Here is a 24,820-nt window from a genome sequence, read left to right on the forward strand (position 1 = left end):
ATTCAATTTTAATTTCTATTAGTAAATATTGACAAATGTAACCCACATAAACAAAAGTTCTCTGTGGTCCTTAGTCATTTTTTAAGCATGTAAAATGGTCCTGCGACCAAAGCATTTGAGAACTGATGAGCTAAAGAAACTGACATTGGGGTTCCAGCAGTTAAAAAGTCTGTCCACATACACCATCCCACAGTGAAGACTACTACCCGCAATCCCAACTACGCACACGGAGCTTCCAATCTGCTTTTAAAAATTACTTTAAAACACAGATACAGAAAACCACATAAAACAAATATATACCTTAGCAATTTATTATAAGGCTAACAATCTTGAAATTATCATCCTCAAGAAATAAAACTTTGCCAGACACCTCAGAAGTCCCTCTACATGCCTCATAGACATAGAGTTTAGTCGTGCCCCTGTCATGTTTTTTTTTAAATTGGGTAAGATATACAATGTAAAATTTACCATCTTAATCACTTTGAATGTACAGTTTGGTTTACCCGTTTTAAAATTTAATAAGTTTCTATAGTTTCTTTTAGTCTAAAAATTCCTTCCCATCACTTTCTTTTTCTTACAATTTATCTATTGATGAAAGCAGACTGGGCCAGTAGAGTGTTCTGCACCCTGAATTTTGCTGATTACTCATGGTGCAATTCCGTATGTTCTTCTGTCCTCAATGTTTCTTTTCTTTTTCCCCATAGGTTACTGGGGTACAGGTGGTGTTTGGTTACATAAGTAAGTTCTTTAGTGGTGATTTGTGAGATTTTGGTGCAGCCATCACCCGAGCAGTACACACTGCACCCTATTTGTAATCGTTTATTCCTCACCCCCCTCCCATCCTTCTCCCCAAGTCCCCTAAGTCCACTGTGTCATTCTTATGCCCTTGCGTCCTCATAGCTTAGCTCCCACATATCAGTGAGAACATATGATGTTTGGTTTTCTATTCCTGAGTTACTTCATTTAGAATAACAGTCTCATCCAGGTTGCTGTGAATGCTATTAATTCATTCCTTTTTATGGCTGAGCAGTATTCCACCGTACATATATATCACAGTTTCTTCATCCACTCATTGATTGATAGACATTTGGGTTGGTTCCACGATTTTGCAATTGTGAATTATGCTGCTATAAATGTGTGTGCAAGTATCTTTTTCATATAATGACTTCTTTTCCTCTGGGTAGATACTCAGTAGTGGGATTGCCAGATCAAATGGTAATCCTACTTTTAGTTCTTTAAGGAATCTCCACACTGTTTTTCATAGTGGTTGTACTAGTTTACATTCCCACCAGCAGTGTAGAAGTGCTCCCTGATCACCGCAGCCATGCCAACACCTACTGTTTTTTGATTTTTTCATTATGGCCATTCTTGCAGGAGTAAGGTGGTATCACACTGTGGTTTTGATTTGCATTTCCCTGATCATTAGTGATGTTGAGCATTTTTTCATATGTTTGTTGGCCATTTGTATATCTTCTTTTGAAAACTGTCTATTCATGTCCTTAGCCCACTTTTTGATGGGACTGTTTGTTTTTATCTTAATGAGTTCACTGTAGATTCTGGATATTAGTCCTTTGTCAGATGTATACATTGTGAAGATTTTCTCCCACTCTGTGGGTTGTCTGTTTAGTCTGCTGACTGTTCTTTTTGCCATGCAAAAACTCTTTAGTTTAAGTCCCAGCTATTTATCTTTGTTTTTATTGCATTTGCTTTTGGGTTCTTGGTCATGAAATCCTTACCTAAGCCAATGTCTAGAAGGGTTTTTCCAATGTTATCTTCTAGAATTTTTATGGTTTCAGGTCTTAGATTTAAGTCCTTAATCCATCTTGAGTTGATTTTTGTATAAGGTGAGAAATGAGGATCCAGTTTCACTCTCCCACATGTGGCTAGCCAATTATCCCAGCACCATTTGTTGAAAAGGGTATCCCTTCCCCACTTTGTTTTTGTGTGCTTTGTCGAAGATCAGTTGGCTGTTAAGTATTTGGGTTTATTTCTGGGTTCTCTATTCTGTTCCATTGGTCTATGTGCCTGTTTTTATACCAGTACCATGCTGTTTTGGTGACTATGGCCTTATGGTATAGTTTGAAATCAGGTAGTGCGATACCTCCAGATTTGTTCTTTTCATTTAGCCTTGCTTTGACTATGTGGGCAATTTTTTGGTTTCATAAGAATTTTAGAATTGTTTTTTTCTAATTCTGTGAAGAATGATGGTGGTATTTTGATGGAGATCGCATTAAATTTGTAGACTGCTTTTGGCAGTATGGTCATTTTCTCAATATTGATTCTACCCTTCCATGAGCATGGGATGTATTTCCATTTGTTCGTGTCATCTGTGATTTCTTTCAGCAGTGTTTTGTAGTTTTCCTTGTAGAGGTCTTTAGCCTCCTTGGTTAGGTATACTCCAGAGTATTTAAATTTTTTTGCAGCTATTGTAGAAGGGGTTGAGTTCTTGATTTGATTCTCTGCTTGGTTGCTTTTGGTGTGTAGAAGAGCTACTGATTTGTGTATGTTAATCTTGTATCCAGAAACTTAGCTGAATTCTTTTATCAGTTCTGGGAGCTTTCTGGAGGAGTCTTTAGGGTTTTCGAGGTAAACAATCATATCATCAGCAAACAGTGACAGTTTGACTTCTTCTTTACCGATTTGGATACCCTGTATTTCTTTCTCTTGTCTGATTGCTCTGGCTAGGATTTCCTATACTATGTTGAAGAGAAGTGATGAGAGTGGGCATCCTTGTCTTGTTCCAGTTCTCAGAGGGAATGCTTTCAACTTTTCCCTACTCAGTATTATGTTGGCTGTGGGTTTGTCACAGATGGCTTTCATTACATTGAGGTATTGTCCCTTGTATGCTATTTTGCTGAGAGTTTTAATCATAAAGGGATGCTGGATTTTGTCAAATGCTTTTTCCACATCTGGGTAATGCTGGCTTCATAGAATGAATTAGGGAGAGTTCCCTCTTTCTGTATCTTGTGGAATAGTGTCAAAAGGATTGGTACCAATTCTTCTTTGAATGTCTGGTAGAATTCTGCTGTGAATCTGTCTGGTCCTGGACTTTTTTTTGTTAATTTTTAAATTACGATTTTAATCTCGCTGCTTGTTATTGGTCTGTTCAGGGTATCTAATTCTTCCTGATTTAAGCTAGGAGGGTTGTATTTTTCTAGGACTTTATCCATCTCTTCTAGGTTTTCTAGTTTATGTGGATAAAGGTGTTCATAGTAGCCTTGAATAATCTTTTGTATTTCCGTGTTGTCAGTTGTAATATCTCCCATTTCGTTTCTTATTGAGGTTATTTGGATTTTCTCTCTCCTTTTCTTGGTTAATCTTCCTAATGGTCTATCAGTTTAATTTATCTTTTCAAAGAACCAGCTTTTTGTTTCATTTATCTTTTGCATTTTGTTGTTGTTTCAACTTTATTTAGTTCTGCTCTGATCTTGGTTATTTCCTTTCTTCTGCTGGGTTTGGGTTTGGGTTTGGTTTGTTCTTCTTTCTCCAGTTCCTTGAGGTGTGGCCTTAGAATGTCTGTTGTGCTCTGTTAGGCATTTAGAGCTATGAACTTTCCTCTTAGCACCGCCTTTGCTGTATCCCAGAGGTTTTGATAGGTTGTGTTATTACCGTCATTCAGTTCAAAGAATTTTTAAATTTCCATCTTGATTTCATTTTTGACCCAAAAGCAGGTTAATTTTCATGTATTTGCATGGTTTTGTAGGTTTCCCTTTTGGAGTTGATTTACAGTTTTATTCCACTGTGGTCTGAGAGAGCGCTTGATATAATTTCAGTTTTCTTGAATTTATTATGGCTCGTTTTGTGGCCTATCATATGGTCTATCTTGGAGAAAATTCCATGCACTGCTGAATGGAAAGTGTCTCCGATTGTTGGATGAAATGTTCTGTATATATCTATTAAGTCCATTTGTTCCAAGGTATAGTTTAAATCCGTTCTTTGTTGACTTTCTTTCTTGATGACCTGTCTAGTGATGTCAGTGGAGTACTGAAGTCTCCCACTATTATTGTGTTGCTTTCTATCTCATTTATTAGGTCTGTTAGTAATTGTTTTATAAAATTGGGAGCTCCAGTGTTAGGTGCATATATGTTTAGGACTGTGATCTTTTCCTGTAGGACAAGGCCTTTTATCACTATATAATGTCCCTCTTTGTCTTTTTTAACTGCTGTTGCTTTAAAGTTCATTTTGTCTAACATAAGAATAGCTACCCCTGCTCACTTTTGGTGCCTATTTGCATGAAATGCCTTTTCCCACCGCTTTACTTTAAGTTTGTGTGAGTCCTTATGTGTTAAGTGAGTCTCTTGAAGTCAGCAGATAGTTGGTTGGTGAGTTCTTATCCATTCTGTGGTTCTGTATATCTTTTTTTCTTCTTTTTTTTGAGATGGAGTTTCGCTCTGTCACCAGGCTGGAGTGCAGTGGTGCAATCTTGGCTCACGGCAACCTCCACCTCCCAGGTACAAGCGATTCTCCTGCCTCAGCCTCCTAAGTAGCTGGGATTACAGGCACCCGCCACCACGCACAGCTAATTTTTATATTTTTAGTACAGATGGGGTTTCACCAAGTTGGCCACAATGGTCTCGATCTCTTGACCTCGTGATCCACCCGCCTCAGCCTCCCAAATGCTGGGATTACAGGCGTGAGCCACTGCACCTGGCCAGTTCTGTATCTTTTAAGTGGATCATTTAGGCTATTTATATTCAATGTTAGTATTGAGATGCAATGTACCATTCCATTCATCATGCTATTTGTTGCCTGTGTACTGTGGTTTTTTGTTTTTGCTTTTTAAATTGTATTTTTGTTTTATAGGTCCTGTGAGATTTATGCTTTTAAAGAGGTTCTGCTTTGATGTGTTTCCAGGATTTGTTTCAAGATTTAGAGCTCCTTTTAGCAGTTCTTGTAGTGGTGGCTTGGTAGTAGCAAATTCTCTCAGCATTTGTTTGTCTGAAAAAGACTATCTTTCCCACATACATGATGCTTAGTTTCACTGGATACAAAATTCTTGGCTGATAATTGTTTTGTTTGAGGAGGCTGAAGACAGGGCCCCAATCCCTTCTAGCTTGTAGGGTTTCTGCTGAGAAATCTGCTGTTAGTCTGATAGGTTTTCCTTTAAAGGTTACCTAGTGCTTTTGTCTCATAGCTCTTAAGATTCTTTCCTTCGTCTTAACTTTAGATAACCTGATGACAATGTGCCTAGGTGATGATATTTTTGCGATGAATTTCCCAGGTGTTCTTTGTGCTTCTTGTATTTGGATGTCTAAGTCTCTAGCAAGGCTGGGGAAGTTTTCCTCAATTATTCCCCCAAATATGTTTTCCAAATTTTTAGATTTCTCTTACTCCTCAGGAACACCAAATATTCTTAGGCTTTATGCATATTTTCTTATTCTTTTTTCTTTGTCTTTGTTGGATTGGGTTAATTTGTAGACCTTGACTTCGAACTCTGAATTTCTTTCTTCTACTTGTTCAATTCTATTGCTGAGACTTTCCAGAGCATTTTGCATTTCTATAAGTGTGACCAATATTTCCTGAAGTTTTGATTTTTTTTTATGGTTATCTATTTCCTTGAACATTTCTCCCTTCACTTCTTGTATCGTTTTTTTGGATTTCCTTGCATTGGGCTTCACCCTTCTCTGGTGCCTCCCTGATCAGCTTAATAACTAACCTCCTGAATGCTTTCTGGGGTAAATCAGAAATTTCTTCTTGGTTTGGATCCATTGCTGCTGACCTAGTGTGATTTTGGGGGGATGTTAAAGAGCCCTGTTTTGTCACATTACCAGAGTTGGTTTTCTAGTTGCTTCCCATTTGGGTAGGCTCTGTCAGAGGGAAGGTTTAGGGCTGAAGGCTGTTGTTCAGATTCTTTTGTCTCACAGGGTGTTCCCTTGATGTAGCACTCTCCCCTTTTTCCTATGGATGTGGCTTCCTGAGAGCCGAGCTGCAGTGATTGTTATCTCTTTTCTGGGTCTAGCCACCCAGCAAGTCTACCAGGCTACAAGCTGGTACTGGGGGTTGTCTGCACAGAGTCCTGTGATATGAACTGTCTATGGGTCTCTCAGCCATGGATACCAGCACCTGTTCCGGTAGAGGTGGCAGGGGGGTGAAATGGATTCTGTGAGGATTCTTGGCTTTGGTGGTTTAACGTTCTATTTTTGTGCTGGTTGGCCTCCTGCCAGGAGGTGGCTCTTTCCAGAGGGCATCAGCTGTGGTAGTATGGAGAGGAACTGGCAGTGGGCAGGGCCCTAGAACTCCCAAGAGTATACGCCCTTTGTCTTCAGTTACTAGGGCGGGTAGAGAAGGACTAGCAGGTGGTGGAAGGGCTAGGCATGTCTGAGCTCAGACTCTCCTTGGGCAGGTCTTGCTGCAGCTGCTGTGGAGGATGTGGGTGAGGTTCCCAGGTCAATGGAGTTGTGTACCTGGGAGGATAATGGCTGCCTCTGCTGAGTCATGTAGGTTGTCAGCAAAGTGAGGGAAAGCCAGCAGTCACAGGCCTCACTCAGCTCCCACACAATCCGAAAGGCCAGTCTTACTCCCACCGTGCCCCCCGCAAAAGGCACCGCATCTATTTCTGTTTCCAGACAGTGGGCAGGCAGGGTTGTGTCCTCAGTATTTCTATTTCCTACAAATTGGCAGCTGGATCCAGAGGTAAACAGTAGATTTAGAGGCTTAATAAAACCTACATTCACTCTGATCTGCATTTTTTTTTTTTGGTTTTTTGGAGACAGGGTCTCATTCCGTTGCCTGTGCAGTGGCACAATCACAATCACAGCTCACTGCAGCCTCTCAACGTCTCTGGACCAAGCAATCCTCCTACATCAGCCTCCCAAGTAGCTGGGACCACAGCATGCACCACCTGCAAAGCTAATTTTTTTTTTTTTTTATAGAGACAGGATCTCGTGTGTTGCCCAGGTTGGTCTCGAACTCCTGGGCTCAAGTGATCCTCCTGCCTCAGCCTCCCAAAGTGCTTGGATTATAGGCGTGAGCCACAATGTCCAGCCCAATCTGCTTATTAACACTCCACTGTTAAGCCTAAGAAGATAGCCAAAGATTGCCAAACATTTTAAGACAGCATGTAATATGACAGGGATCTAAATAATACAGAAGCTTGGAAAGTTAGAGCACATAGAGAAGAAAACTTCTATTATTAATTTGTCCAAGCTCAAAGAAATAACAGAAGACACTGCATCCAGGAAACAAGCACAGGATGCTATAGATAAGGAATATTTAGAAAAGGAACTCTCAGAAAGTAAAAAATAAGTAGCTAAAATTAAAGACTCAAATATAGTTTGAAGATAAAACTGGGGAAATCTCCCAGAAAGTAGGACCAAAAAGAGAGAAAGAGAGATTTATGGAATCCACCAACAGATGAAAAAAGACCTAAATCAAAGACTACCACAATAAAATGTTATAACAATGAAAGCAAAGAAAATGTCCTGAGCATTTCCAGAGGCAAATACACACACACACAAATAAAATACATTTTATTTAAAACTTCTTAAGCACAACACTGAAAGACTTAAGACAATGAAACAATTCTTTCAAAATTCTGAGGAAAATGTTTCCAAGCTAGTATTCTGTCTTAGTCCATTTCCTGCTATTATAAAGAATACCACAAACTGGGTAATTTATAAAGAAAAGAGATTTATTTGCTTCATGGTTCTGAAGGCTGAGACATAGTACCAGCATCTGCTTGGCCATTTGGTGAGGGCCTTCTTTTTGCATCATCCCATAGCAGAAAGCAGAAAGGCAAGCAAACTCCACCCTCATAACCTAATCACCTCTTAAAAGTACCACCTCTAATACTATCACAATGGCAATTAAATTTCAACATGAGTTTTGGAGGGGGTACTTAAACCATAGCATATTCTACACTCAGTCAATTTAGTATATGGGAAATTAAAACATCTGCAAATACTGAAGGTCTCAAATATTTTGTCTCCCAAACACATTTTTTCAGAAAGTTACTTGAAGATGTACTCCACCAAATGAAGTCATAAACCATGAAAAGGAAGACATGAGATCCATGGAAGAGACGATCCAACGTATTAGACAGGCAAAGAAAATCCACAAGATGATACCGCCCCTAAACAACAGCTATGCAGCAGAAAACAATCAGTCAAGATTGGAACAGATCAGAAGACTCCAGGAAATATTTATTCAAGATAAGAAAATGATAAATTACTCAATGTTTCTGAATGATATGAACAGGATATTTATACAACTGAGAATGGTTCGGAATTAATGAATTAGTGTTGAGAACACAGATAACTAATTATATGAACAAGAAATAGAATTATCAATTCCAGGAAAAACAAAATACTGTGCAGGCAAGGAAAAGTAACTATCAAATCCTACATAGTTTAGCTGTGAATTATATTTATGTAATTGTCATAATGTAGTTAATGATTATGATATAACTATATTGGAGGATGGCAGGATGGGAAGTATGCTTGCATACAGCAACGTAGGGTGCTGGTCAAAGAGAGGTAAATCCTCCTCTTCCTTAGTGAGAAGTCAATACATGAGGCCTAATTCTGAAAAATCAAGAAATATGATAAATTAGAAATAAGGGGGCTAATACCAAATGAATCAGAGATTAAAGTGATTCTCTTTGAGAAATAGGAAATGACTCTCCAAATAATGTTAATATATAACTGATAAATAGAAAAGCTAAATTTAAACAAACACTATTAGGTTGGTGCAAAAGTAATTGTGGTTTTTGTGATTAAAAGTAACAGTATTGCTGGAGCTATGGATAGTAGACACTCTTTCAAAGACAGCTGAACATATTTTATGCTACTATAGTTTTCTCTTTCATTGCTTTCAGGTTGTAGCTTAGGTCACATTTCTCACTCACAAGAGTGAGTGAGTGGAAAATTGTAAAGCAAAGCAGGATTACTATGGAAGGTAGCACTCCAAAGTATCCTGTAGGAATACATCCCCATCCCTAGCCCCAACCTGCCCCAACTATGGATCAAAGATTAAAGGCTGGGAAAACCAGCCTTAGAACTGACATCAAGTGCATACGTCAAGAGACTGGTCAGGACAGACCATGGACTATGGGCCTAGAGCATAAAAGCTGCCAGCTATGGAGCAGCAATGGCCACAAGGGATTAATCTGAGCTCAATACAACTTGACCACAGAGAAAGGTGAGATTAAAATGAGTCAGACCCTTGTACCATGGGAAAATTTCATGGTTGCTTGGCAGCTCCTTAATAACCTATGGGCACAAATATTTACTTCTAACTGACCCCTTAACTAAGGGGATTAAAGTGTCTGATGTATATAAAATACAATCGGCACAGCAGCACTGCTTTTAGAACAAGTATTCACTCTCTGAGATATGTTCAGCAATATAGATCAGAGTTAACATTTTGTGAACAAACCAGAAATCATACTGCTCAGAACCCATATGTTTCAGATCAAAATGAATAAATTTGAAAATAGGACTTGAAAAATAAGGCTCAGAATGTATATCAGCAAAGTGGAAAAGACCGGAATACGAAACATAATGCTTCCAGCACTGGGAGGACCCCAGATACAGGGAGGACCCCAGATACAATACACCAGCATTCCTTATCAAGAGTAAGGGAAATAGGCTGGGTGCAGTGGCTCACACCTGTAATCCTAGCACTTTGGGAGGCCAAGGCAGGAGTCTAGAAATTCAAGACCAGCCTGGGCAACACGGCAGAACCCTGTCTCCACAAAAAAAAAAAAAACAAAAATTAGTTAGGCACGGTGGCATGTGCCTATAGTCCCAGCTATGTAGGAGGCTGAGGGGAGAAGATTGCTTGAGCCCAGGAGGCAGAGGTTGTAGTGAACTGAGACTGCACCACTGCACTCCAGCCTGGGCGACACAGCCAGACCCTGTCTCAAAAAAATAAACAAAAACAGAATGGAAATAATATTTACTAAGTACTTACTATATGCCAGGTTTACACCAGTACCTTAACGCTATTTCATTTAATCCTTACAATAAGTGTAGGAAGGGTTATTCTCTTTTCCAGGTGAGGAAACAGGCTTAGAGAAAGGATATAATTTGCCAAAAGCACGATTAGTTACAGAACTGGAACTTGAAACCAGAACTATCTGGCTCCAAAGGCCTTATCTTTCCATTAACCTCCCTGCAAAATACGTGAAACCCTATACTGAGATGTTTCACATCTATGAAAGGGCACTAAGAATTAGTAACATAATCACCTTATAGTAGATGAGTAGTATAAGACATCACTCAAAATTCCAGTAAAGATATACATGAACAAGATTCCTATCTTCCCGCTGGCAAAAGCAGTAGGTATTAATTTCAAATATGCCCACAGATACTTAAATAATATGTGCGTCAGCTAAAATGATTTAAAGATGAGGCATAGATTTCCATCACTCTCAGAAAGAAGAAATTGTCTCTTCAGAATATATTCTGAACACTACATCGCCACCATTCATTTGAAGCCTTTATCACTCAAAAGCTTTCAGAGGAGGAAACCAATATTAAACATTCTTATTTAGACTAAATTAAAAATGATTTACTTACTCTTGAAGAGGCTTCTAATTAAAAGAGTAAAAAATTGCTTTGACAAACATCACACTAGATGACATATGACTAGTCACTACAAGACTAAACATTGTACCCCTTAGTGTAGGTAGGGGGAAATTTTGTTCTTCAATGCTGTGTGCCCCAGGTTGTTTCCTCAACCAAAATTCAGAAACCTTCTCCCATCACTGCTATCCTCCCTTTGTTTTTACCAACTTAACTGAGGTGTAACTCATTCATTTAAAGTGTATCTGAATTGTGAAAACATATACACCCACGAAGCTGCTACCAGAATCAAGATACAAACTACTTCCACCACCTATAAAAGTTTTCTCATGCACCTTGTAGTCCACCCCTGCCTTCACTCCCAGGCCCAGACAACTGTTGTTCTGCTTTCTGCTATGGTAGATTAGTTTGCATCTTCTAGAATTTTATATGACTGGAATCACACAATATGAATTCTGATATGGTTTAGCTGTGTTCCCACCCAAATGTTATCTTGAACTGTAGTTCCCATAATCCCCACATGTCGTGGAAGGGACCCAGTGGGAGGTAATTGAATCATGGGGGTAGTTACCTCCATGCTGTTCTCGTGATAGTGAGTTCTCACGAGATCTGATGGTTTTATAAGGGGTTTTCCCTGCCTACACTCAGCACTTCTTGCTGCCACCATGTGAAGAAGGACATGCTTGCCATGCTTCCCCTCTGTAAGTTTCCTGAGGCCTCCCCAGCCCTGCGGAACTATGAGTAATTAAACCTCTTTCCTTTATAAATTACCCACGAGGTCAATAGTTCAAGACCAGCCTGACCAACATGGTGAAACCCCGTCTCTATTAAAAATATAAAAACTAGCCAGCGTGGTGGTGAGCACCTGTAATCCCAACTACTCGGGAGGCTGAGACAGGAGAATTGCTTGAACCCAAGAGGCGGAGGTTGCAGTGAGCCAAGATCACACCACTGTACTCCAGCCTGGGTGACAGAACAAGACTCCATCTCAGGAAAAAAAAAAAAATTACCCACTGTCAGGTATGTCCTTATAGTAGCATGAGAACAGACGAATACATACTCTTTTTTGAATCTGGCTTCTTTCACTCAGCATAATTATTTTGCAATTTATCTATGTGTATAATAGTTGTTTTGTATTCCTAAGTAATATTTTATTGTATGGATAGATTATATTTTGTTTATCCATTCTCTTATTAATGAATATGTGGATTGCTTACAATTTTGGCTATTACGAATAAAACTGCTATGAACAATAATATACAAATCTTTGTGTGAACACGTATTTTTATTTATATTGGGAAAATATGTAGGAGTAGAATGGCTGAATTTTATGTTAAGTGTATGTTCAACTTTTTAAGAGAATGCCAGTTTTGCAGTTTGTAACATTTTACATTCCCACCGGCAACAAAGTTCTAGTTGCTCCATATCCCCAATTGGTATTGTCAGCCTTTTTCCTTTCAGCCATTCTAATGGATATCTGGTGGTATCTCACTGTGGTTTTACTTTGCATTTCCCTGGTGACTAAAGCTACTGAGCATCTTTTCACATACCTACAATTACTCAGATATCTTTTGTGAAAGGTCTATTCAAATCATTTGGCCATGTTTTATTTTGTTGTCTTATTATTCGTTTTAGGAGTCTGTTATATATTCTGGTTAAAAGTCCTTTTTCATGTATATATGTATATATATAGTTTCACCTAGTCTGTGACTTTCTTTTTCATTTCCTTTTCTTAATGATATCTTCCAAAGAGCAAAATTTCTTGATTTTTATAAAACCCAATTTACCATTTTTTTTCTGTATGGTTTATGTTTTTGGTGTCTTATCTAAGGAATCACTGCCTACCCCAAAGTCACTTTTGTCCTACATTTTCTTCCAGAAGTTCTATAGTTTTAGTTTTTAGATTTATGTTGTATCCATTAAAATTAATTTTTTTGTATGGTGTGAAGTAGGGATTAAGGTTCATTTTTTTCACATGGCTATCCAGTTGTTCCAACCCCATTTGCTCAAAGTCTTTCCTTTTCTTCACTGAAATTGCCTTGGCACCTTTGTCAAAAATCAATTGACCATACTTGTGTGGCTCCACTTCTGGGTTCTCTCTTTAGTTCCACTGATCTATATATCTATCCTTTCACCAATACCACACTGTCTTGATTACTGTCACATCATAGTTCGTCTTAAAATCAGGTAGTATAATTTCTCCAATTTTGTTCACCTTTTATAAAACTGCTTTGGCTAATTTCAGTGGTTTACGTTACCACAAATTTTTAAATCAGCTTATCAATTTCTTCTTCTTTTTTTTTTTTTTTTTTTGGAGATAGAGTCTCACTCTGTTGCCCAGGCTGGAATGCAGTGGCATGATCTCGGCTCACTGCAATCTCCACCTCCAGGGTTCAAGCAATTCTCCTGCCTCAGCCTCCTGAGTAGCTGGAATTACAGGCACGTGCCACCATGCCCGGCTAATTTTTGTATTTTTAGAGAGATGGGGTTTCACCTTGTTGGTCAGGCTGGTCTCAAACTCCTGACCTCGTAATCCACCTGCCTCGGCCTCCCAAAGTTGGGCGTGAGCCACCACGCCCAGCCTCAATTTCTATTTAAAAAAAAAAAAAAACCTTCTGAAATTTGTATTTGAATAGTACTGAATTTATACACAGATCAAGTTAGAGAAAACTAACATGTTAACGATATTGAATTTTCCAACCCAAGAACACGGTAAATTTGTCTATTTAGATCTTTAATTTCTCTCCATCAATATTACCTAATTTTGAACATACAGGTTTTATACTTCTGTTAAATGTATTCCTAAATGTTATGGCTTTTAATGCTACTGTAAATGGAATTTAGTCCCATTTTCCTATTGTTTGCTGCCATTCCAGAAGCAGAACTCTCTGTCTTTGGTACAATTTATCTGGTAAAAGAGGGTAATTTCTACATGGAATTATTATTTCATAAACACATTATAGCCACATTATCTCAAAGTTAACCACTTTTGTTTTTGTTTTTAACGCAGTAAACATTTCTCCAGTGTCTACTATTATTTGAAAGTACCAAAACAAGGGAGGAGAAACATGGAACCATATAACAAATACTACATAAGCTCACAATCTAGTGGAAAAATGAGTAAATCATTTTAATATATGCAGTATATGCTATAACTAGAGAATGTATAAAATATTCAGGAAGTCTTAAAGGATCCAGAGAAGTTCATCAGAGGCATTCAGATAGAAGAAATACATTTTTCTACTATTGTATACTATCAGTTGTACTGAAAAGATATACAGATCAGTTAACAATATTGAGTCTTCCAACCCAAGAACACAGTAAATGCTGTATAGATGCTATTTACTATTTCCTTTTTAAAAACACCTTTATTAGAATAAGTACTACATGAAACTACTCTTGAATATAGTGTAAGTGATCATATTAATATTTACTTTCTTAAATCCATGTACTTTCTTAAAAACAAGATTGCCACAAGAAAGAAATATGTTTGCTGAGATTTAAAAGTCTTTATGTTAGAAGAGAGAGTACCTCTTACCAAAATGAGCATGTTTCCTGTTGCTAGATTATGTTGGTAGGTATGCGATGGCATCTATTTCAACTTAGAAAATAACACAACTCTATAAGCACAAGCTGTTTCCAGTCGAAATTATTAGTCATGAACACCAAAATCTGAATGAGCTCTATCCAATCTCAAACTGCTTGCTGAGCAATTCCACAAGAGAATTTGATGGGGACAGCCAACTTTAGAGCCTAGAAAGTGATCACGTATTACAAGACGGTGGTTATGGGTACTAGGTAACAGCATAAAAGCAGCACTGACCAACTGAAAGGCAAGAGATGATACTGACGCTTTCTTTGTCCTATTGAAATTTTTTTTCTATGACTGGCACTAACTCTGAGACATAAATCATATGAATACCTTGCTCAGTTGCAGATTCAGATTTAAACAAGGAGCTAAGTGCCAAGTTTTCATCCCTATGCCAAGTGTTTGAAAAGTAAGTTAGAAACTGTAAATCTTATGTCTTTTCTACATATATATATCTAAATTTATTCTGTCTTGTATGTAAAGAGTTGTCTCAATATCTATAGAATATTATATTATGAACAAAAAAGAATTTCTAGACAGTTTAGAGATGCTTTATCCAAAAGAATCTAAAACATTCACGGACAGGTTTCTGGCTGTCTACTGTGAAACCCCTAAAAATGTAAAATTCAATATGTGTACTTTTCTAGGTGGAAAGTCCACAGTTTCCAGTTTCTCCATGAGATCCATGAACTAAAATAGCTTTAAAAACACTATATTTAAAAGAAAAGAAAAGAAAAAGAGACCGGGTGTGGTGGCTCATGCCTGTAATCCCAGCACTTTGGGAGGCCAAGGCAGGTGGGTCACCTGAGGTCAGGAGTTCGAGACCAGTCAGGCCAACATGGTGAAACCCCGTCTTTACTAAAAATACAAAAATTAGCTGGGCATGGCGAAAGGCGCCTGTAATCCCAGCTACTCATGAAGCTGAGGCAGGAGAATTGCTTGAACCCGGGAGGTGGAGGTTACAGTGAGCCAAGATGGTGCCATTGCACTCCAGCCTGGGCAACAGAGTGAAACTCTGTCAAAGAAAGAAAGGAAGGGAGAGGGGAGGGGAGAACAAGAGGAGAGCAGAGGAGAGCAGAGGAGAGGAGAGGAGAGGAGAGGAGAGGAGAGGAAAGGAGCGGAGGAAGGCAGGCAGGCAAAAAAAAAAAACCATTATATTAAAGAGTTAAATGTTTTTAAAAAGAAAAAAGATGTAAACAATTAAAAATTAGGTAATCTCTGAAAGAGTACAGCAATGAAAGAAAACACAAAGGAAAACCATTTTACTATGTATTTCAAATAAAATCCTAAAATTAAAAGGTAAGTCAAAAACTATGGATTTTTTTTTCTACTCTCTCCCCTTCTTGAAAGCGAAATATTTTATGGAAAATACACAACCATATATTACATTCACAGCAAAGTGTTTTTATAACTCAAGACAGGTGGAGATGTTATAAAGTAGGCATTCTGATTTACTGCTGATATAATTTTCCAAGTCTGGACCACGTCAATGGATATCAGGATGGAAGGGGTTAGGAGAACTCAAGGTTGCTTGGAAATTAGGCTTAATAAGATATGATTAATGAGTAAATGTACGGGATGGAAGAGAAGAAAGACTTGAGGATAATACTCAGGTCTCTGGCTTGATCCACTAAATAATTGAGAGTGAATATTAAGATTAAGAACACAGAAGAATTGCTGGTTGGTAGAGAAAGATGATGAGTTCCATTTTGTACATGTTGGATTTGAGGAATCTGTACGATATTCAAGAAAAATACAGTTAAATATATGAATCCAAACTATAAAAAAAGCTAAAGTGAAGATATACTTGGATATTATAAGCATTTTTATAAAAACTATCTAGATGGCTAATGGAAACGTGTTGAATAAGAAGACAGCCCAGGACAGAACTTTGAGAAATCAACAGCTAAGAGACCAGCAGAGTAAAGGAGCACATGAAGGAAATCAATAAAGAAAATCAGAAAGAGGAAGAAAATCAGGAGTGAGATGTCATAGAACCCAAGGGGCAAAAACAGTTTTGGAATTCTTAAAGACAGAGAAGAGAAGGGGGACTAACCTGTATTAAATGTCTACTAGACACAAAGTATTTCAAACACTTATACTTTAACAAGTATACTCCTCATTTTGAGCATTAGGAACCTATCATTCAGATAGTTTAAATAATTGTCCAAATAAAACTGTAAGTGCTAAAACAATTTTAATTCCAGTATTTCAAAATCCATGTTCATTCCACTGAAACTAACGGGAAGGACTGAGGAAGCACTCAGAAAGATTTGGATGGTCAAGCCCTGACTTAAATTGTGGTTGATTTCAGCACAACTGACTGCCAAAAGCCAGTTTTATCCTGATGTTATCATAGCACCTCAGCTAGGAAAAATTAAAATGCTAATAATTTTTAAAATCCAGATACTTCATAAATTAGTCAGATGTTCTTCAAAAAGGTGGGTAACTGTTGAAAGCAGAGTCACTTACTCATTCAGAGAAGATAACAGAACACAGATGTCTTATGCCACAATGGATTGACAATTAGAGCACCTGAGTTCCCAAGAACATTAGCAAATTCAGAAACTCCTGTATAAATCTTTTTTTTTTTTTTGAGATGGAGTCTCACTCTTGTCGCCCAGCCTGGAGTCCTATGGTGTGATCTCAGCTCACTGCAACCTTCGCCTACTGGGTTCAAGCAATTCTCCTACCTCAGCCTCCCAAATAGCTGGGATTACAGGTGCCCACCGCCATGCCCAGCTATTTTTGTATTTTTAGGAGAGACAGGGTTTCACCATGTTGGCCAGGCTGGTCTCGAACTCCTTACCTCTGGTGATCTGCCCACCTCAGCCTCCCAAAGTGGTGGGAGGCATGAGCCACCGCGCCCGACCTCCTGTATAAACTATTAATAGCTACTGTACCATCAGCCACAGAATAGGTTGCAGAGGGATGCTCCAAGACCAAAGAAACAAAAAGCGCCTATGGGAGTATAATTACTGTGTCTCCATGCACAATAAAGATTAGCTGGTTGTTCAAAAACCTTTTTTTTTAATGTCATGCCCAAGAACAGTTGGGGAACATCCAAATCCAATCACAATGAATGGCAGTATTCCCAGGATGGAATAACTAAAATGCAACTGACAGGAAATATAGATCATCAGTAGTATAGTAACCCATCAAGCTAAATGCATAAATGGCATCCAGCACGTGGGAAATTTTGCTCTGACCAGCATGATCAAGCAAGCAGGTATATTTCTGTGGAAATGGCATCTGAGCCATCACAGAACAATACTCTGACAATATCATTCAACTACACTCCCCTTGCTTGTGTTGCATGATTAGACAACTGTCTGGTTAAAATTTAGGCTGTTGTAGAAAACCAAGGTCTGAGTATGCATATGTTCTCTCAAACTCTCTTCCCTTTAACCTCAGCTTTCTTGAGGCCACTAAGTTTTGTCAAAATCAATTGATTTTCTTATGTCATAATGCCAGACACACAGCAAGGCAAGGAAAATAAAAAATAAAGACGACCTTCAATCGAAACACACAATCCAATGGAAACAAGTAAAGCCTAAAAAGGTATTTTTCTCCCCACAAGCCAATGCACCTTCTCTCTTTGTAAGCAGTGGTAAAAATGTCATAGAATAGTATGCAATACTCTTCATATCAAAGAAACCCAGCCACTATAACCACCACACAGAAGTCACTATCAAGAGAATGGGTATCAGCTGTAATTCCCCAAACTGAAGTATAAACATTCATATAAGAAATAACTCTAATGGAGGAGAGGACAAGGAAAACTTCTTGGATGATATGGTATTTGAGAATAGCCTTGAAAACTAAGATTTCAATAAGCAAGAAAAGCTCTGTCAGGAAAAAAGGGTCTCCAAGGTTGAAGAAACATTGATTTAGTAAGTCAACAAATATTTATTGTGCAAGTATGTGTAGATCACTGTGTTCAGCACTTTGAGTTACCATGAACCAGACTCTAAGGCTTGTATTTCATTGGTCAGCTTTCAGTCACATAGCCACACTTAGCTTTAAGGCAGTTTGGGACATGTTTTTTGTTTTTGTTTTGGTATCCATGTATCAAACTAAAAATTTGCAGATGACATGACTGTATATTTAGAAACCCCATCATCTCAGCCCCCAATCTCCTTAAGCTGACTTCAGCAACTTCAGCAAAGTCTCAGGATACAAAATCAATGTGCAAAAATCATAAGCATTCCTATACACCAATAATAGACAAACAGCCAAATCATGAGTGAACTCCCATTCACAATTACTACAAAGAGAATAAAATACCTAGGAATACAACTTACAATGAACGTGAAGGACCTCTTCAAGGAGAACTACAAACCACTGCTCAACAAAATAAAAGAGGACACAAACAAATGTAAAAACATTCCATTCTCATGAAGAATCAATATCGTGAAAATGGCCATACTGCCTAAGGTAATTTATAGATTTAATGCTATCCCCATCAAGCTACCACTGACTTTCTTCACAGAATTAGAAAAAACTATTTTAAACTTCATATGGAACCAAAAAAGAGCCCACATAGCCAAGACAATCCTAAGCAAAAAGAACAAAGCTGGAGGCATCATACTACCTGACTTCAAACTATACTACAAGGCTACAGTAACCAAAACAGCATGGTACTGGTACCAAAACAGAGATATAGATCAATGGAACAGAACAGAGCCCTCAGAAATAACACCACACATCTACAACCATCTGATCTTTGACAAACCTGACAAAAACAAGCAATGAGGAAAGGATTCCCTATTTAATAAATTGTGCTGGGAAAACTGGCTAGCCATATGTAGAAAGCTGAAACTGGATCCTTTCCTTACACCGTATACAAAAATTAACTCAAGATGGATTAAAGACTTGAATATAAAACCTAACACCATAAAAACCCTAGAAGAAAACCTAGGCAATACCGTTCAGGACATAGACATGGGCAAAGAATTCATGACTGGAACACCAAAAGCAATGGCAACAAAAGCCAAAATAGACAAATGGGATCTAATTAAAGAGCTTCTGCACAGCAAAAGAAACTATCATCAGAGTGAACAGGCAACCTACAGAATGGGAGAAAATATTTGCAATCTACCCATCTGACAAAGGGCTAATATCCAGAATCTACAAAGAACTTAAACAAATTTAGAAGAAAAAAAAAACCACATCAGAAAGTGGGCAAAGGATATTAACAGACACTTCTCAAAAGAAGACATTTATGCAGCCAACAAACATACGAAAAAAATGTTCATCATCACTGGTCATCAGAGAAATGCAAATCAAAACCACAATGAAATACCATCTCATGCCAGTTAGAATGGTGTCATTAAAAAGTCAGGAAACGTGGCTCACGACTGTAATCCTAGCACTTTGGGAGGCCGAGGAGGGCGGACCACGAGGTCAGGAGATCGAGACCATCCTGGCTAACAGGTGAAACCCCATCTCTACTAAAAATACAAAAAAAAAAAAAAAAAAAAAAAGGCCAGGCGTGGTGGCAGATGCCTGTAGTCCCAGCTACTCAGGAGGCTGAGGCAGGAGGATGGTGTGAACCCGGGAGGTGGAGCTTGCAGTGAGCCGAGATTGCGCCACTGCATTTCAGCCTGGACGACAGAGCGAGACTCCGTCTCAAAAAAAAAAAAAAGAAAAAAGTCAGGAAACAGATGCTGGAGAGGATGTGGAAAAATAAGAACTCTTTTACACTGTTGGTGGGTGTGTAAATTCCTTCAACCATTGTGGAAGACAATGTGGCGACTCAAGGATCTAGAACCAGAAATTCCATTTGACCCAGCAATCCCATTACATTATACCCAAAGGATTATAAATCATGCTACTATAGGGCCGGGCACAGTGGCTCACGCCTGTAATCCCAGCACTTTGGGAGGCTGAGGCGGGCGGATCACAAGGTCAGGAGATCAAGACCATCCTGGCTAACACGGTGAAACCCAGTGCCTACTAAAAATACAAAAAACTAGCCGGGTGTGGTGGCAGGTACCTGTAGTCCCAGCTACTCAGGAGGCTGAGGCAGGAGAACGGCAACCGGGGAGGCCAAGCTTGCAGCGAGCCCAGATTGCGCCACTGCACTCCAGCCTGGGCAACGGAGCAAAACTCCATCTCAAAAAAAAAAAAAAAATCATGCTACTATAAAGACACATGCACACGTATGTTTATTGCGGCACTGTTCACAGTAGCAAAGACTTGGACCCAACCCAAATGTCCATCAATGATAGAGTAGATTAAGAAAATGTGGCACATATACACCATGTAATACTATGCAGCCATAAAAAAGGATGAGTTCATGTCCTTTGCAGGGACATTGATGAAGCTGGAAACCATCATTCTAAGCAAACTATTACAAGGACAGCAAACCAAACACCACATGTTCTCACTCATAGGTGGGAGTTGAACAATGAGAATACATGGACACAGGGCGGGGAACATTACACATTGGGGCCTGTCAGGGGGTTGGGGGCTGGGGAAAGGATAGCATTAGGAGAAATACCTAATGTAAATGACGAGTTGATGCGTCCAGCAAACCAACATGGTACATGTATACCTATGTAACAAACCTGCACATTGTGCACATGTACCCTAGAACTTAAAGTATAATTTTAAAAAAACAGGGAGTTCTATTATTATGAAGGAAAGGAATAATGGACCTTGGAAAACAACCAGCAGTCTCTGCTACCTAGGAAACAGGTCATTGAAAACAGAAATAAGCCAAAAGAAATTTCTAGGATGGTGGTGAAGGAAAGTCCCACTTTAAAAATTGTGCAGCACACTAAAAACCATTCAGTCTGTACTGGAGCAGGTGGATGGGGAGTAGGCAAGAGGGGGTACTAAAAAGTGTATCTCAAACAAACAAAAACTGATAGACCATGGTATTGAGAGAAATTCTAGAGTGCTGTTGAGTTTGAAGACAGAATAATAATAGACACATTTCAAACTACACAAATATAAAACAAAGCAATTATTAATGCCAGAAAATCTCCAAAAATGAGTATGGGAGGAAACATGATTATAGGATACTCCATGCCTCAACTGTTGTGGTAGCTCATCTCCAAGGACGGCCCTCAACACTACCTGATCTTTATACTCCCTTCTAACCACCTCACTCTCTCACTTTCCATAATGACAAATTCAAACCTCCTCTACTCTCCTCAAACACCAGTGCCTTTCCTTTGCCACACCAAAAGCCAGCAAGTAATTTCTTAGAGAAAATAAAAGTCATCATTTGAGGTTGGTAATCGTGAATTTAGCATAAAACCAAACTGCCCTTTTTTATGACTTTCTAACATAGCCCTTATATTTTCTACAGGAACAAAATCAAAAGTTTATCATGTAAATTATGGTTTTACCAAACAAGTGTGATAAAAATGCAAGGGAGAAAAGGATTGTAGGGCATTGCCAAAGTGTGTTACTGACTAACATGCTATCATCAGTAGAGTGGATCATGATGTTTCACTGAACGTCCAGGCAATCAAGGTCCCTTTGGACTATACTGTGACAGAGGGCAGAAGAGCTGATACAGCCCTAGGGCACGACCATAAATGTATACTTTTGTCAATTCCAAGTGAATGTGAACTCCTTCTGATTCTCTTTCCTGTCAGGCAGGAACTGAAAGAAGGCACTCTCCATGTCAATAGTTGCTTATGAAGTACCACAGGCTGTGTTCATCTCATCTAGTCAAGATACCGTTTCTGGTACAGCAGCTGTGGCCAGGAAATTGCTTGATTAAATGTACTGTAATAGTTTACCATCACCTAGCACATTCCATCAGTCCTTTGCAAGGACAGTCTTATTAATTAAGTAGGAATATGATAGGAATCACCACACTTCAACCATTAAGTCACTGAGACTGACATTAATCTCTGCCATTCTACCAGGATATAGTATTATTTCCGATTTACTATCTTGCAGAGAAAGAGAAGGGTCAGTGGTTTCTATTTGTCTTTTCCTACCATGATAATTGTCTCTCCATAAGTCAAAGAACCAGTGTGATGGTTCTGCCTGTTATTAAATATGTCCATGCTGATTATGCATTCAGGAAGTGGGAAAATGACCACAGAGTATGTCTAGGGACACAGTGGACCGAACTGTAAAACAGATTTGGGCCAGCACTCCATTCATTACCCCATCTCCATATGCTCCCATTAACATCAGAGCCACTATGGTGTTTTGGGTACCCAAGTAACAATGTTAGCTTGACTGTATTCCCAAGAATCTTTGAAACACCTGGTTAGATTCCTTTCTCCAGTGTACTGTTACTTGGACAAGTGAGCATAGATTCCTTTGAGAAAGGTTGGACAGCTGCTCTGTGTACATTTGCTGTATTATTGCAGGGTTCTTCATGAAGGAGACCCTTCAATTGATTAGGTCTGGATCAGAGAACTGGTCCAAGTCTGGGAACTGAGCAAAAGATCATAATTTTTCATTACGGTAAACAGAATGATCCCCCTAGAGATGCCTATTCCCTAATCCTTGGATCCTGTGAATTTTACATGACATGGCTCATGGGATTTTGCAAATATAACTAAGGTTATACACTTCAAAATATAGAGTATCCTGGATAATCTGGCTAGAACCAGTATAATCACATGAACCCTTAAAAGCAAATAAATTTTTTCTAGCTGGTCAGAAAACAGCAGCAGAAGGATAGAGTTCAACAGATTCAAAGCATGAGTGGGACTCAACCTGCCACTGCTAGTGGACTGAGCCTCCATGTTGCCCATGGAAACATGAGAAGGAATGCAGGCAGCCTCTAGAAGCAAAGACTGGCTGCCGGCTAACAGCAACAACAACAAAAACGGACCTCTCATATTTAAGAGATCCCGCTGATCTACATACTCTTCAACTTTGCAACTGAAATTGTAGTCCACAGACCAGTGGAATCAGCATCACTTGGAAATCTGTTAGAAATACAGCATCTCAGGCCCCACTCCAAATCTACTAAATCAAATGATGCATTTAAAAAAAGATTCATAGGTAATTCCTGCTGATGTTGGAGAAGGCCTGCCCTATATCAATTGATATTATCAGACTTATTAATTTTTGCCACTCAAATGTCAACGAAATTTCATGTGGTCTTGATTTGCATATCTCTAGTGTGAACACAGGTTCAACATATGTTGGCTATGTGTTTCCTCTTCTATGAAAAGCCTGTTTTTTATCTTTTGCCCATTTTCCTAACGGGTTATCCTTATTGATTTATTGTTGCATTATATATTCTTGATACTGACTCTTTATTAGTTATCTATATTGCATAAACTTTTTATCAGTTTGTAATCAGTCTTTGCTATCTTTAAGGGATTTTTTTGATAAATAAAAGGACTTAATTTTAATATAGTCAATTTGACCAAACTTTTCTTTTTTATGTTTAAGAATTCCCGCCACACCCCAGAATCAGAAAAATATTCACTTCCATATGTTCTACCAAGCATTTTATTTTGATATTTAAGTACTTTTTTCCATCTGGAATTTACCTTTGTGTATCATGTGAAGAACCAATTTCAATTTCTTCCCTACCTGATTTTTGTTTTATGTCCTCATCAATCCACAAAAGAACATTTTTTTTGAGTAGACTTTTTTTTCAAATTATTATTATTTCAAGTTTTTAAGGAACAGGTGGTATTTGGTTACATGGATAAGTTATTTAGGTGTGATTTCTGAGATTTTGATGTATCCATCACCTGAGCAGTGTACACTGCACCCAGTGTGTAGTCTTTTGTCCCTCACCCCCCTCCCACCCTTCCCTGCAAGGCCCAGAGTCCATTATGTCATTCCTAATGCCTTTGCTCCCACTCATAAGTGAGAACATATGATGTTTGGTTTTCCATTCCTGAGTTACTTCACTTAGACTAACGATCTCCAGCTTTATCCAGGTTGCTGCGAATGCTGTTATTTCATTCCTTTTTATGGCTGAGTAGTAGTCCATGATATATATATATATATACCACATTTTCTTCATCTACTCGTTGGTTGATGGGCATTTAGGCTGGTTCCATATTTTTGCAATTGTGAATTGTGCTGCTATAAACATGCATGTGCATGTGTCTTTTTCATAAAATGACTTCTTTTCCTCTGGGTAGATACCCAGGAGCGGGATTGCTGGATCAAATGGTAGCTTTTGGTTCTTTAAAGAATCTCCATACTGTTTTCCATAGTGGTTATACTAGTTTACATTACCACCAGCAGTGTAAAACTGTTTCCTTTTCACCATATCTACGCCAACATCTATTATTTTTTTATTTTTTAATTATGGCCATTCTTGGAATAAGGTGGTATCACATTGTGGTTTCGATTTGCATTTCCCTGATAATTAGTGATGTTGAGCATTTTTTCATATGTTTGTTGGCCACTTGTATATCTTATTTTTTATCTTTTTTGAGACAGGGTCTCACTTTGTCACCCAGGCTGGAGTGCAGTGGTGCAACCTTGGCTCACTGCAACCTCTGCTTCCCAGGTTCAAGCAATCCTCCCAACCTCAGCCTCCCAAGTAGCTGGGATCACAGGCACACACCACCGTGCCCAGCTAATTTTTTTTTTTTTTTTTTTGTATTTTTAGTAGAGACAGGGTTTCACCATGTTGGCCCTGGTCTCGAACTCCTGACCTCAAGCGATCCACCAGCCTTGGCCTCCCAAAGTGCTGGGATTAGAGGCATGGGCCACTGCACCTGGCCCATTTGTGTATCTTCTTGTGATA

General features: G+C 38.7%; 2 protein-coding genes across 4 annotated transcripts in view; one reads left to right on the forward strand and one right to left on the reverse strand.

Annotated features, from left to right (window-relative positions):
* CBR4 (carbonyl reductase 4) overlaps positions 1–24,820 on the reverse strand; it is a 130,949-nt gene that overhangs the window by 52,142 nt on the left and 53,987 nt on the right. The window lies entirely within an intron of this gene.
* Positions 1–24,820, forward strand: part of LOC100988158 (myotubularin-related protein 9-like) — a 45,156-nt gene continuing 20,336 nt past the window's right edge. The window contains exon 1 of the mRNA XM_055111993.2: positions 1–24,820. This exon is cut by the window's right edge and continues 20,336 nt beyond it. The gene's annotated coding sequence lies outside the window, so the exon portion shown is untranslated.

The sequence above is a fragment of the Pan paniscus genome, chromosome 3, assembly GCF_029289425.2.
Source record: "Pan paniscus chromosome 3, NHGRI_mPanPan1-v2.0_pri, whole genome shotgun sequence".
NCBI classification, from domain to species: Eukaryota; Metazoa; Chordata; class Mammalia; order Primates; family Hominidae; genus Pan; species Pan paniscus.